The following is a 13,083-nucleotide window of genomic DNA, read 5'->3' on the forward strand; positions in this document are numbered from 1 at the left end:
GAGAGGCTGCTATGGGAATATCAGGAAGTAAGGGCAGGGGTTATGGGGTGGAGGTGACCCCTTGTCCTGGGTAAAATGTAAAACTGCAGCTTGCCAGGGAATGGTGGGCTGGTGGGGCTCCTAGTGGCATGGACAGCACCCAAGAAATGCCAGCCCAGTTACCTCCCTGGTTGGGGTACTTAAAACATAATCCTGGTGGTGTTCTAATAAGCAGGGGGAGCCTAGGCTCATTAAGAGCCCTGAGGCAGAGCTCAGGCTGGAGGAGGGACCTGGGGTCACTCCCAAGCAGCAGGGTAAAGCCTGGAGGTGCAAGTGAGACCTTGAAAGAGAGGGGCGACTTGTAGTGAGACACTGATAGAGGGGTGATGAGTAGTGGAGAGAGGGGTGATGATTAGAGCAGTCCCATGAGTGTGGGCAAGTGAGGAGGCCCAGTGGAGTCATGGTGGCCTGGCAAGGGGCCAGGAGTGAAATAGGCCTACAGTTGCAGAATCACTCAGGTGAGGGTAGCAGGAGACACCCAACAGACTGAGCAGGGGCTGACCAAAGCAAGGAGAGCTAAGCCCGAAGCTGGGTGCAGCTGGGTGGGATGAGTGTGGCCCTTAGAGAGGGGAGTATGAAATAGGCTGAGTGAGAGCCAGTGGAGTAAATGGGACCCCAGTGACAGAAGGGTGGCATGTGAGTGGTCCTCTGGCACTGTAGGGAAGAGCTACAACTGTGTGCCCAGTTTGCTCTGGCCATAGGCCGGAGAAGTAACACACAGAGTAACATCTGCGAGGCATGGGACCCGTGGAGGGGAGGTTAAAATGGGTATTAAGGTCCTTGTCAGCAGGGCGAGTAATGGGTAGCCGCCCGCATTAGTAATAACTCATATTTTTCCATCAAGGCATGGCAGGTGAGCAAACTGGGCGGTTACCACAGGAGCGGGCCAGCTGGCAGAGACCTGACGTGGAAGCCACCCTGTTACACATTGGTTTTAGACATTGGGCTACAATAGCACTGCTGTGGGCATCCTTAGTCTGCTGGGGTTGGGGAGACTGGTCCCCTTAACGAAATCTAAGCTACTCCCTGCTGGGTGGCTGATAGTATGTGTTTTTCCTGGTGGAGGGGTACCAGGTACAGCCTAATGTGGATGCATTGAGACTGGTCAGGATATTTTGGGGGGAGCCTTCATAACATGGTTGGATGGAAGTGGGGTTTCATTGGTAATTCTTGCAGAGGGTGTGCTGTTAAAATATTTTAAAACAAGTTTTCTTAAAATGTTTAAAAGTAGTGGAACACCTCATGAACACTTTCTTTTTCTCTTTGCCACAGCTAACCCTTCTACTGCAGCTGTGATTCCTAGATCATCAAGAGCAGTTGGTAATGCTCAACATCAACAGAATTATAGAACAACTGAACAAACAACTGAAGAAAATATTTTTCAGATACTGGCAGAAGCACCCTAAAACATATCTACGGCCAGTGAACAAATGTCAGGTGACATTAATGATATCTTTAATAAGCTAATGAGGAAGGAGGAAGCCAATTTTGATCTTATGGAGGCCAAGGCTAAACAAATTTTAGAAGCTGTTCAGCATTTCAATAAAAATGCTGACCATATAGGGTGTTTGAAGGCAAGGTTTAGACAGCAGCTTTTAACACAATTTCATGGTGGCAACACTGCTGAGAGCAGCATTGACAATAGGCCACCCCAAGCCTCTGTTCATTCTTCTCCAAAAGAGAGCCATGACTCTTCTATCCACAAGAGGAGAGTGCCACTACAGTTCAGGGATGAAGGGGAGTCGAGGGAGGGGGTAGGGCGGGGGATGTCCAAGACGGGGCCATCTCATGGGGTACCAAGTTTTCATGCCTAAAGCATGAGTGTACCCAAAGCTGAGCAACATCCTAATAGAATTTCCATTGAACAGGTAGTCATCAATCATCAAACTGTAACTGAATGCATGTACCTTTTAATCAATTTTAATTAGATAGGCATTCATGTCAAAAGAGGGTTGATGGGATTCTGTATTTCTCCCTTCTGCCCAAGAGAGTGGGAGAAAGACCCAACAGGATATGTGTGTGTTTGGCAGGGGAGAGGTTGTCCATGTGGGCGCCTCACTCCCATCCTCGTGGGTGTAAGGCCTGGTCAGGGTGCAATTCTTTGCGGGGTGTCGTGGGCCAGATGAAAGTGCCTGGAAGGCCAGATATGGCCTGCAGGCTGTATTTTGCCCACCCATGTGCTACAGTTTATGTTTTTAACAGAGAAGTAAATGCAACAATATTTGGTCTAGCCTATTCAAGATGTTCCATATTCCCTGTGCAGGGTGAGGGAGATGTGGTCTCTGTGCCTGTATGCCAGGGCAGGCAGGCTTTCCCAAAACTGGGGTGAGCAGCTACTATTTCTCTTTGGGTGCTGGTTTCCTGATTACAAATCAATAGGTTTGTGTACATCTTTTATCATACCAAAGTGTCTTTGCAGCTTGGAGTGAGCAGCAAAAATTTCATTTTTTTACTGTTTTGGTGCATTGAAATGTGTTATTAAGTCAGTAATAATACAAATAACTTTCAAGCAATGGTACAGTGTATGTTTTTAACAGAGAAGTGCATGCAACTTTATTCAGCTTAGCCTGTTCAAGATACTCCTTGTGCAGGGTGGGGGAAATTTCCTGCCATGGGGTGCACAATCTGGCCTGGGTGCGATGAACAACTGGTATAATAAGGTGTTTTCAATAAGCTGTTTTTAATAGTCTGTCTTGAATAAGCTGAAGTACATTACTTTAAGAAATGTCTAAATGGAAAGTGATGTAATTTCTTTCTGGTTATGTTATGAAAGTTATGCTAAAGAAATTATTAAAGATGTATAATATCAACAACAAATGTGTCTCCTTTTCTTTGGTGTATATTGGTTTACTATCATGAATTTAAACTTATGTCTGACACAGCAGGAAAGGAAGGTGGTTTAAGAGCCCCAAGAAAAATCCCAAAGCAACAACAGCATGGAAGAGGCAAGAGTTGGACAGGGTAGAGGTACCTCTTATGCCGATGTGGGAAATGCCTGGGGACACTCTGAAACTAGCAAAGCAGCAGGGATGACAGATAGGGTGTGAAGCAACCCTTGGGTAGCCTTGGGTGGTACTGAGGGGTAGGAAAGCATGCATAGCTGTTCAGGGCTACTGCTGTGAAAAAGGTGGGATGGTGACCCCATGCTGGGCATTCCATGTGCTGGGGAATGTGTAAATATACAGGGGAGCAAAAAGTTAGGAGGAGAGAAGAGACTGGGGTACCACGAAATGTAAGACCAAGACAGCCATATGGGGAGGAGGGAAGAACATGGGCTGCAATCCCATATTGTGAAGCTGGGTCGAGGGAAACTGGGAGGGGCCCCATAATATGAATCACAAGACTGGTGACAGCCAGCTTGAGGCCTGCCTTTTATGTGTGGTGGCTGAGGGCACTTACAATCTCAAATGACTTTAAGTAATGGTCACTGATGACCAGCCATTAGCCTTTTACAAAGGCAGTAGAACACAACCTAGGTAATCTAGCATAAACGAACTGAACGGGGACCAACAGGAACCCACAGAATGCCTTTCAACTGCCCCCGGTGTTACTGAAGCCCTATTGGGAATAGAATGAGTTCACTACCACTTCGGGCGTGGGCACCCACTCGTGCTCCAGTGTTACCCACTCCACAGGTGCTAGGGATAAGACCACCCCCCATACATCTGGTACACACTGCTGTGTACATGCTTCCACCCCCCCCTTTCTCTATTATCAGTACTGCACCACTCTGAGTGCTCCAGCCACCAGCCAGGGTTTGGGGACCAACAGCAACAGTGAGAGTGCAGGACATTGGTAAGTTTCCGGATGGTGGGGTACTTTTGAAACAGACAAAGATTTTTAGTAGAATTTGTGAATTGACTAACTGCCCAATGTCATCTCCCCTGCCAGCTGTTCCTCGCCATGCCACAAGCAATGCTGCAACCCAGACAGAGAAGCAATGCTATCAGTCAGAACCCTGATTGATTATGTAGGTATTTTATCAGAAAGACTTAAAAATCGAAGTTATGAAGTTATGTCAGTTGAGAAGAAAGCCCAAGTACTTTCTTTCTCTCTTATTTTCACATTTACTAACTGCACAATAATACTGAGGATGCATTGTATTTCAAATTTGTCTTTTGACAGGAGTGAAAATGAGATGGGTGTCAAGTATTACAAGAGGCACTACTGTTTACTGGTCTATTGTGGACCATTATTGTTTGTTTGTTTGTTTCATTGATTGAATGATTGATTTATGGTTCTTAATTTAAATTATGTTATTAAATTTTTTTGATCTGTACAGTACAGTTGTTTGTGTCCTAATAAAGTAATGCAAATAGTGGGAGAACCATGGGGGTGCTGGACAAAGCTTTTTGGCTTTGATAAGCAGCAACTGGGAAAACATGGATTGCCTGCCCCCTGAGGAGGGAGAGGGGGAGGGGGCAAATTCACAGCAGAACCAGCCAGCTACGGTACTGTGGGCATGGTCTGACCATGCCGTGAAGGAAGGGATGAGCTGCAAGGTTGTGGGGTGAGCTACCCTTTGTGAGGGGTCCAGGGAAGCACCAAATGCAAACACCAGGAGAAATGTTGGGGCGCTGGGTGAGGCTTTTTGGCTTTGATAAGCAGCAACTGGGAAAACATGCATTGCCTGCCCCAGGGGGGAGCCCCAAATTAATGGCAGGGCCAGCCAGCCATGGTACTGTGCTGTGAAGGAAGGGGTGTGCTCCAGGCAGGGGTGTGGTGTGAGCAACCTTTGGAGGGGTGTCCAGGGGAGCACCTAATGTGAACAACAGGAACAATGTTCAGTCCAAAAAATAGTATTTGTATTAACCTGAACCTTGAACTGCCTAACCAGTAATGATTTGTAAGAATCACACCTGGTGTCTAGTAGCTGCATTGCAACAGAAATCCCATGGATTTCCTAGTGAAGCCAAGCAGCACCTGCTGGAAAAATTGTGGCAGAGCAGGGAAAATGCCATTTGTCTCAGATACACATTTGAAAACTATTACAATAAAAATAATCCTGTTGGCACAATTTCCCATGCTAAAAATAAAACATGTCAGAGGTGGTTTAGTTATCATGATAAAAAATAACTAACACAATAAAACCAGGTCAAAACATTTATCTTCAGATGCAATTAAACTAGCAAAACGGCGATTTTCGTGAGGTGTATCTAGGTAATGTGTTATGTAGACAAGCGCCCTATGAGTCTCATGTCCTTCAGTGGGTTAACTGCTTTGTTTTTCTTTCTCCTGCCCACCTTACCTCTCTCAGCAGTGCCCCCTCTTTTATTTTCCCTTTTCCTTACCCTTTGTATTCTAATCACTGCTTTCTATTTAGAAGCCCTGCTTCCTGCAGTCCCTTCACAGCCCTCTGATTATAAAAGCTTATGCTATACATCTCTGATTTAGTTAGTCTGTAAAGGTACAAATAAATCTATCCTGTTTTCTGTTTAAACTGGATGACACACTGACATTCCTAATTCCCAGTCCTGAGATGCTTACTTTCTCCCAGAATACATTCCAAAACTGCCTCAGCTTGGATGTCATCCTGGATTTTAAATTACATACACTCATAAGAGCTTTCTGCATTGTTATTATATATTATAATGTTGCCATTGGAGAAGCATTTCAATTATTTAAAAAGCAAAAAACCCAATAACATTGAATTATGTTATTTGTTTTTTGGGTTGTTTTTTTTTTTTAAATTCAACCAGTGCTCTAAATGAATTAATTATTGCAAAGCTTTGAATCCCCCCCCCTCCCAATTCTGATACCTCAGGACACTGGAGCTCCCAACATTATATTCCAGTGTAAGAACATTTTTTAGCTTAATAATTCCCTGCTAGTGCAGGGACCCATGGCATTGCTGGCACCCTTGATCTCTCCTACTCTCTTCCTGTGGTACATTGCCTTTTCTGAGGCTGTTGTTATAGGAATAGTGGGGTGTTTTGTTACCTCTGGTAGTCAGAGAGGGGAAGAATGCCAGAATGGACGTTCTTTTGGACTTAACATCTATTTCATGATTGTCAGTAGAGGTAGGGGACAGGACTCAATGATCCAGGTGGTCTCTCACAGTATTACGTTCTTCAATAGTGCTTTGCTAGTACTATCCACTACTTTGTAATTGCTGCCTTTAACTGCATATTGTAATATGCTGAATGTAATGTGTAATCAAGTGTGTTACTGGGTAAAGAACACTCTTTTCTCTTAGATGATAAAAAGAGTGGCTTCCTGTTGTGCTGGCTGGGATGGCTCTTCTGACTGACTAACAAACAGGCTTTAAAAATACAAGGATTGATCATGATTCCAAATTGGGTCCGTTGAAAAAGCAACATAATGGCAGACAGTTCTCACTTGTATGTCAATGGTTTTACCCAAGGCAAGGTTGTTAGTACATTTATTTCAATAAAAAAGAACCAAGCTGCTTAAGACATCCTGTTCCAACCAGGGATGAAAATGTAGACCCATGGTGCCCAAACCTGTGGTTTAGAGGCAATGCGTTATACAAGATGTCCTGGCATTGCCTGTAGCCCCAGAACATGTTGCTCTCCAAAGATGCACATTCACTCAGTCTGACAGGCAGCAAAGTATGTCTTCCACATGTTATGTGCGCAGTATGGTTACCCATGGACCAGCAAAGGTCAGGGACCAGATCTGGGATGGGGAATTGCTTTACCAGAGTTCTGCATCTGGGCTGCCTCCAACCCAGCGTGTGCTGCCGTGGCTACTGCAGTCACCACTCTGCCCCCAGCAGTGCTTCCACTGCCACCAGTTGCAGTTCAAGTGAAGCCCCCTGCACTGCCAAAGCTCCTTGAAGATGCTGTCCTGGCTCCACAGGACAGATAAAATGTCTCTGTAGGCTGGCTCTGACCCTAGCTTTTCAGTAACCACTTGCCACCATATTTCTCTTGCGAGTTAGCCCTCATGCAAAGACTACCAGCCCAGTCTAAGGGGGGAGGGAGGGGCTTCTCCAATGGCACAGGGCCATAATCCGGTCCTTTTCACCATACTTTATCCCTGCTACAAACATAGCAGGGAAACAGGACTACGGGAAAGTTGATACATTCAGCATGTCCCACTGAATTCAGACTTGTGCTGCAGTTTTCAGTGGTGTGAATCTGAGCAAGCAAAGAGCACTTACGACTCCATGCAAGGAAACAGGCCCCGCACTGGGCCACGGCAAGATTACAAGGGAGCAGAGGTGGAATTTAAGCCACTGCTGCATATGCACCCATACACACACTTCATGTTTTGCAGATCAGCCCAAAACCCAGGTTGTGGCCTGCAGGATTAGAAGACAAGGATAGAAAAGTGTGCATGATATAGGGGATAAAGGTGGGTAAAATAACAGCTGGAAAAACTGATTGAAGAGCCTGTAGTGCTCCTAGCAGCAAATCCAGATCCAAACAATCTGGAGTTTTTTAAATCTTGGATCTGCAGGGGGAAAAAGCAGATGCAGCTGTTTAGAAGGAGAGAATACACCTACACTGATCTTCATAATTCACAACTTGTAAATTTACAAATGAATATACAAAGTCACCACAGTTTACAGCTTCCCCTCCCGCCCCACCGCAAGCTAGCACAAGGAATACAATTACGCATCTGGGTTTTGAATAGTCCTATCTTCCACAGCAGAACAACATGCATCTATCTTATATAATAACTGCAGACTCCTCATGTGATATATTAATATTTTTGATGGGGTTAAGAGTTCCAAAAGCTTCTACAGTACAAGCAGGTCTCTTGGGTATTCTGTGGTATAAAAGGATAGCATTTTGAAGCAAACACTGCTGAATTCTGTGTCTGTACTAATATTTTGCATTTGCATGAAAGCTCTTTCCTTTTCAGCTGTCTCACACCTAAACACACAGGAATTTGGCTTCTAGTCATACCGTCTGTTGTACAATTCATTGGTGATCATTGTTCCTGAAGATTACTTCTGTGTGATGGTTATTCTACATTGTCTTGATAACGCAGCTCTGTGACCTTTGGCAGGTATAATGCTGTCTGGCCAGAACTGCTCAGAATCTCCTTGCCCTGTACCGTGCCAGGGAAGAAGGGAACTTGTTAGCTGCAACAGTTTTATGATTTCAACTTTCTAGGCTTCATACAAATATTCACTACACCTGGTCTAGGTTTAGGCAGCTTACTTTAAGCTGCCTAAATCTAGACCAGGAGTGGCATGTGTAGGCATTCACTGCTGCCAGGAGCAGTGTGGGCATCTTGAGGTAAGTAACTTGGGATGAGGGGAGGAGTTGGTGGGATGCAGGGGGTTTGGAGGAGGCTGCCCAGTTGGGAGGGGCAGTCAGAGGCCTAAAAAAATAGCCCAATCAGGGCTCAGGGGGTGGGAGGGGAGGTAGGAACACCACAGTCCTGGAGCAGGGACAAGTGACTGGGCTTTACAAGCCCGGAGGCTGTGCTTTGAATATGTGCAGACATCTGCTAGATCAGATTAACCCTTTCTTGATCTAAGTTAGTGCACCTTAGATCAGGTACTCCATTTTTTCCCCTGGTTTAAACATAGAGAACACCTCCATGAGTGGGCATTTAGACTGATGTATCCTTCATTAGGTCAATTTAAAGGTAATGCTTGTATGTATCCCTCTAAAATTCAGCTGCTGCTCCAATATCAAGGTATAAAAGGATCCTCCCAGAGGTGGCCATTAAGCCCCCAGGGGGCCCCTGCTTAGCCCTTGTCACCTCTACTTTCTTTGGGGCCATCTCCTCTTCAACTCACCTGCTACACTTTGCTGTAATAATACCTTTTGAAAAAGGAGGCTGTCTCAGGGCTCCTTAAGCCAGATTTCATAGACTTTTGGCTGGAAGGGACCCCGGAGGATCATCAAGTCCAGCCCCCTGCCCAGGGGCAGGAAGGTCAGCAGGGGTCATAGGATCCCAGCAAGATAAATATCCAAGTGTCTTGAAGGTGCTCAAAGTGGGTGCTTGAACCACCTCTGGTGGCAGTCTGTTCCAAACCTTGGGGGCTCCAATGGTAAAGAAGTTCTTTCTTATGTCCAGCCTGAAACGGTACCAGGGAGTTTAGGACCATTCAATCTCATCACCCCTTGGGGTGCTCTGGTGAACAGACATTCCCCCAGATCCTGGTGAACACCCCTAATAGACTTATAGCTGGACACCAGATCGCACCTGGTCCTGTGCTTTTCCAGGCTGAAGAGTCCCATGGCTCTCAGCCTCTCGTTATAAAGTCTGTTATCCTGACCTCTGATCATGTGTGTGGCTCTCCTCTGCACCCTCTCAAGCTTCTCCACATCCTTTTTGAAGTGTGGAGCCCCAAACTGGATGCAATACTCCAGCTGCAGCCTCACCAAGGCCAAGTACAATGGGAGAATGATGTCCTGGGATTTGCTTGAGGAGTATTTATGGATGCAAGCCAGTGTTTTGCTCGATTTACTAGCTGCAGCATCATATTAAAAGCTCATGTTCATCTTGTAGCGTATCATGACCCCCAAGTCCCTTTCATCTGTAGTGCTAACCAGCGTAGCACTGCTGAGCCTATAAGCATGCTGCAGGTTTTTCCCTCCTAAGGTGGAGAACCTTGCATTTTTCGGTGTTAAACACCATCAGGTTCTTGTCCATCCATTTCATGAGCCTGTCAAGATCTGCCTGGATCACCCTCCTGTCCCCAGAGTTTGATGTCATTGGTGAACTTGGCCAGCCCACTTCTGACACCAATGTCTACATCACTGATGAAGATGTTAAAATGAAACACCCTAGAGCAGAGCCTTGAGGGACCCCACTGGTCACAGGGCACCATGATGATTGACTTCCACCAACCATCACCCTCTGGGTCCTGCCGCAGAGCCAGTTCCCCAGCCAGCGGATCGTGGTGAGGTTGAGGCTGCAGTTAGCCAGTTTTGCCAAGAGGTGATCATGTGATACCAGATTGAAGGCTTTTTTAAGGTCAAGATATATAACGTCAATCTCTTCCCCCTTATCCAGGTGATAAATCACCTGGTCGTAAAAGGAAATGAGTTTGGTCAAGCAAGACCTACTTGCAACAAACTTGTGCTGGGTATCCCTCAGGATATTGCTGTCAGTTAACCTGTATAGGATGGCCTCTTTAATAATATTTTCCAAGACCTTCCCCAGGATAGAGGTTAGGCTGATGGGCCTGTAGTCTTCTGGGTCCACTTTCTTCCTTTAAGATAGGCACCACATTGGCCTTCTTCCAATCATTGGGCACTTCACCAGAGCACCAGGAGTTCTCAAAGATCCATGCCAGGGGCTGAGCTATAATGCCCGCCAGCTCTTTGAATACCCTTGGGTGTAAACTGTCAGGGCCGGCTGACTTGAAGGTATCCAGCCTGTCAAGGTGTTCCTTCACAAGGTCAGCTTTGATGGATGGTAAGGAATCACCCTCACCCGGGCCTCCGTCTCACAGTGGGCAGGGGCATCCCACGGGACTGGTGAAAAACTGACGCAAAGTACCTATTTAGCAAGTTTGCTTTTTTCTGGGCATCAGTTGTCCCATCTGGTTTAGCAGGGGTCCAATGTTGCCTTGCTTTTCCTCCAGCTCCCCACATATCTAAAAAAGGACTTTTTATTGTCCTTGATATTTGTAGCTAGCTGGAGTTCCATCGCAGCCTTGGCTTTCCTGGTTTGCTCTCTGCAGGTCTGGACCAGAGCAGGCGATTTCTCCCACTGGTGGTGGTTCCAGTCCTCCATCCTTTGTAGGTCTTTCTTTTAAGATACAGGAGGTCCACTAGTTCCCTGGAGAGCCAAGGGGGCTGCTGTGCCTTTTTGCTGCCTTTCCTCTGAGACGGCATAGTCTTTGCTTGTGCATCCAGGATCGCTCCCTTGAGGAGCAACGACTCCATCCTGAACTCCCCTCCCCTTTGGGTTGTGGCCCTTTAGGGCCTCCTGACCTTGTCAATGTCAGCTTTCCTGAAGTCGAGGACTTCTGTATTACTGAGTGACTTGCCAGCATTACAGCAGATGGTGAAAGTGATCAGCTCATGGTCACGGTCACCCAGCTTCCCTTCAATCATTAGGTCACTGATTAGGTTGTCCCCGGTTGCTAGTACCAGGTCAAGCAGCACTTTGCCTCTCAGCGGCCCATAGACTTCCTGAGTCAGACACAGGTCATCCACACACAAGAGAAATCTTTGTGACCACTTGGATTTGGCTGAGAGCTCTTCCCACAAGTTGTCTGGGTAGTTAAAGTCTCTCATGACAACCATACACCAGGAGTGTGCAGCCTTAGCCAATTCCCTGGCAAACTCCTGATCAAGATCTTGACCCTGGGTAAGGGGTCTGTAGTAGACTCCCACCATAGTATCCCCTGTGCAGTGTTCTCCATAGATTTTAACCCAGAGGGTCTCAAGTCCACCGTGGGTGCCAGTGTCAGCTTGCAGGGATGCATAGCTTTCCTTGACAGAGAGCTATGCCCCCACCCCTTTTGTCCACTTGATCCCTCCTGTACCGGATATAGCCATCTATACCTGTGGCCCAGTCATAGGTGGAGTCTCACCAGGTTTCCGTATCCCTATGACATCATAGTTACTTGTGTTTAGCAGGAGGACAAGTTTCTCCTGTTTGTTCCCCAAGCTCCTGGCATTTTTGTATAGGCATGCAAGTGTCCCCTTGCTCACAGTCCCTGATGGCACGCAGTCTCTGGACTGCAGCCTGGAGGTCCTCCAGCTGGCATGCCAGAGACCCCAAAAGGGAACAGGCCTTACAAGGGGAGGTGGCCATGCTTCCAGGCCCCAGAGCCCGAAAAAGCAACAGGCAGCCCCCACAGCCAAGACCCAGAAGCTCTATCTGTGTGGAGCCTGGAACCAGGGGCTCTATCTGGGTGGTGGTCTCCGAGGTGCCAGGGGGGCGGGGCATAGACCCTGAGGGGACCCTTGGGTTGCAGCGCATGCCTATCCATGTCATGCCGCTGGTAGGCTGGCTGCAGCTGGAACTGTCTACTCTGGAGGGCTAACAGGCAGGGCCTTGGGCCCTCCGGTGCACCCTCCTGTGAAACTCCTGCGCTAACTCATGTGCCAGGCCCAGGAGCACACCTATTTGCATGGCCTGTTCGTGAGGCTCCAGTCATGTGGCTCCCTGGGGGACTGGGCAAAATAGAAGCCAGGGCAGGGGGTGACCCTCCTCAGCCCACTCAGCCTGCTCCCAGCTAACTAGGTCCCTCCCTCCATAGGCCCCTGCTTACCTGCACGCTGGCTAGGGCTCATCAGGGGTCCCTGCTGGGGTCCCTAGGCTTACAGGGGCACAGCAGTGACACATCTCACACAGGAGCCAGGACACTAGTGAGGCTTCTGCCATTGCTGGGCCTTTTTAAACTGCATGCATACTCATGAGTACAGCTGTCCCTACTCATCACTTTAAGGGATAATTACGTGGCCTCCTCATCTCCTCTTTTAGCCACACCCAAGCCTTGCAGATGTTACTGATCACTCACTAGCTCAGCCCTGCATCTGCTGCTCCTCCTGGGCTCAGACCTCTGTCTCCTTCTGCCCATGCCTGAGCACTTTGCCCATCTTGGCTACTCCTGGCCACATCCTTGGGTCCCTGACCCCATTTCTACCTCTTGGAGGCACTGGGTCTTTGGCTTCTTCCTCTGGGCTGTGGCTCACTGCCTCTGACACTCTAGATGTGGCCCATTCTTGACCTTTGACCCCTACTTCTGGGGTCAAAATAAGTAACTTTGGATGAGAGGAAGGGATGGCAGGATTGCAGGGCAGAGGGGAGCTGGTGGTTCTGAGGAGGCTGGCAGGTCCCTGGAAGTCATTGGTGGGTCTGCAGGGGGTGGAGGGGCTGCTAAGTTGGCAGCTCCACTGCCCCTACAGTCTCAACCCCTAAACAATCAGTCTTACTTATGCCAGACCAGTTGCTAATTAAGAGCATTGCTGTAGCCCTGCTGCTTAGTAGCTCTTGCCTCCACAGCTCTCAGAGCTAGATTGCTCACTCAGATCAAACTCTGGCTTATATCCTGGTAGCCCAGCCCCTCTAGGTCATGTGGCTTCCAATTGCTCCCTGCCATGCCTGAAGAAGGCTTCTCACACAGCCTGCCTTCTTTCAAAGTACCAGGAGAAC

This window comes from Crocodylus porosus, unplaced genomic scaffold (assembly GCF_001723895.1).
Source record: "Crocodylus porosus isolate Cpor-Errol unplaced genomic scaffold, CroPor_comp1, whole genome shotgun sequence".
NCBI lineage: Eukaryota > Metazoa > Chordata > Crocodylia > Crocodylidae > Crocodylus > Crocodylus porosus.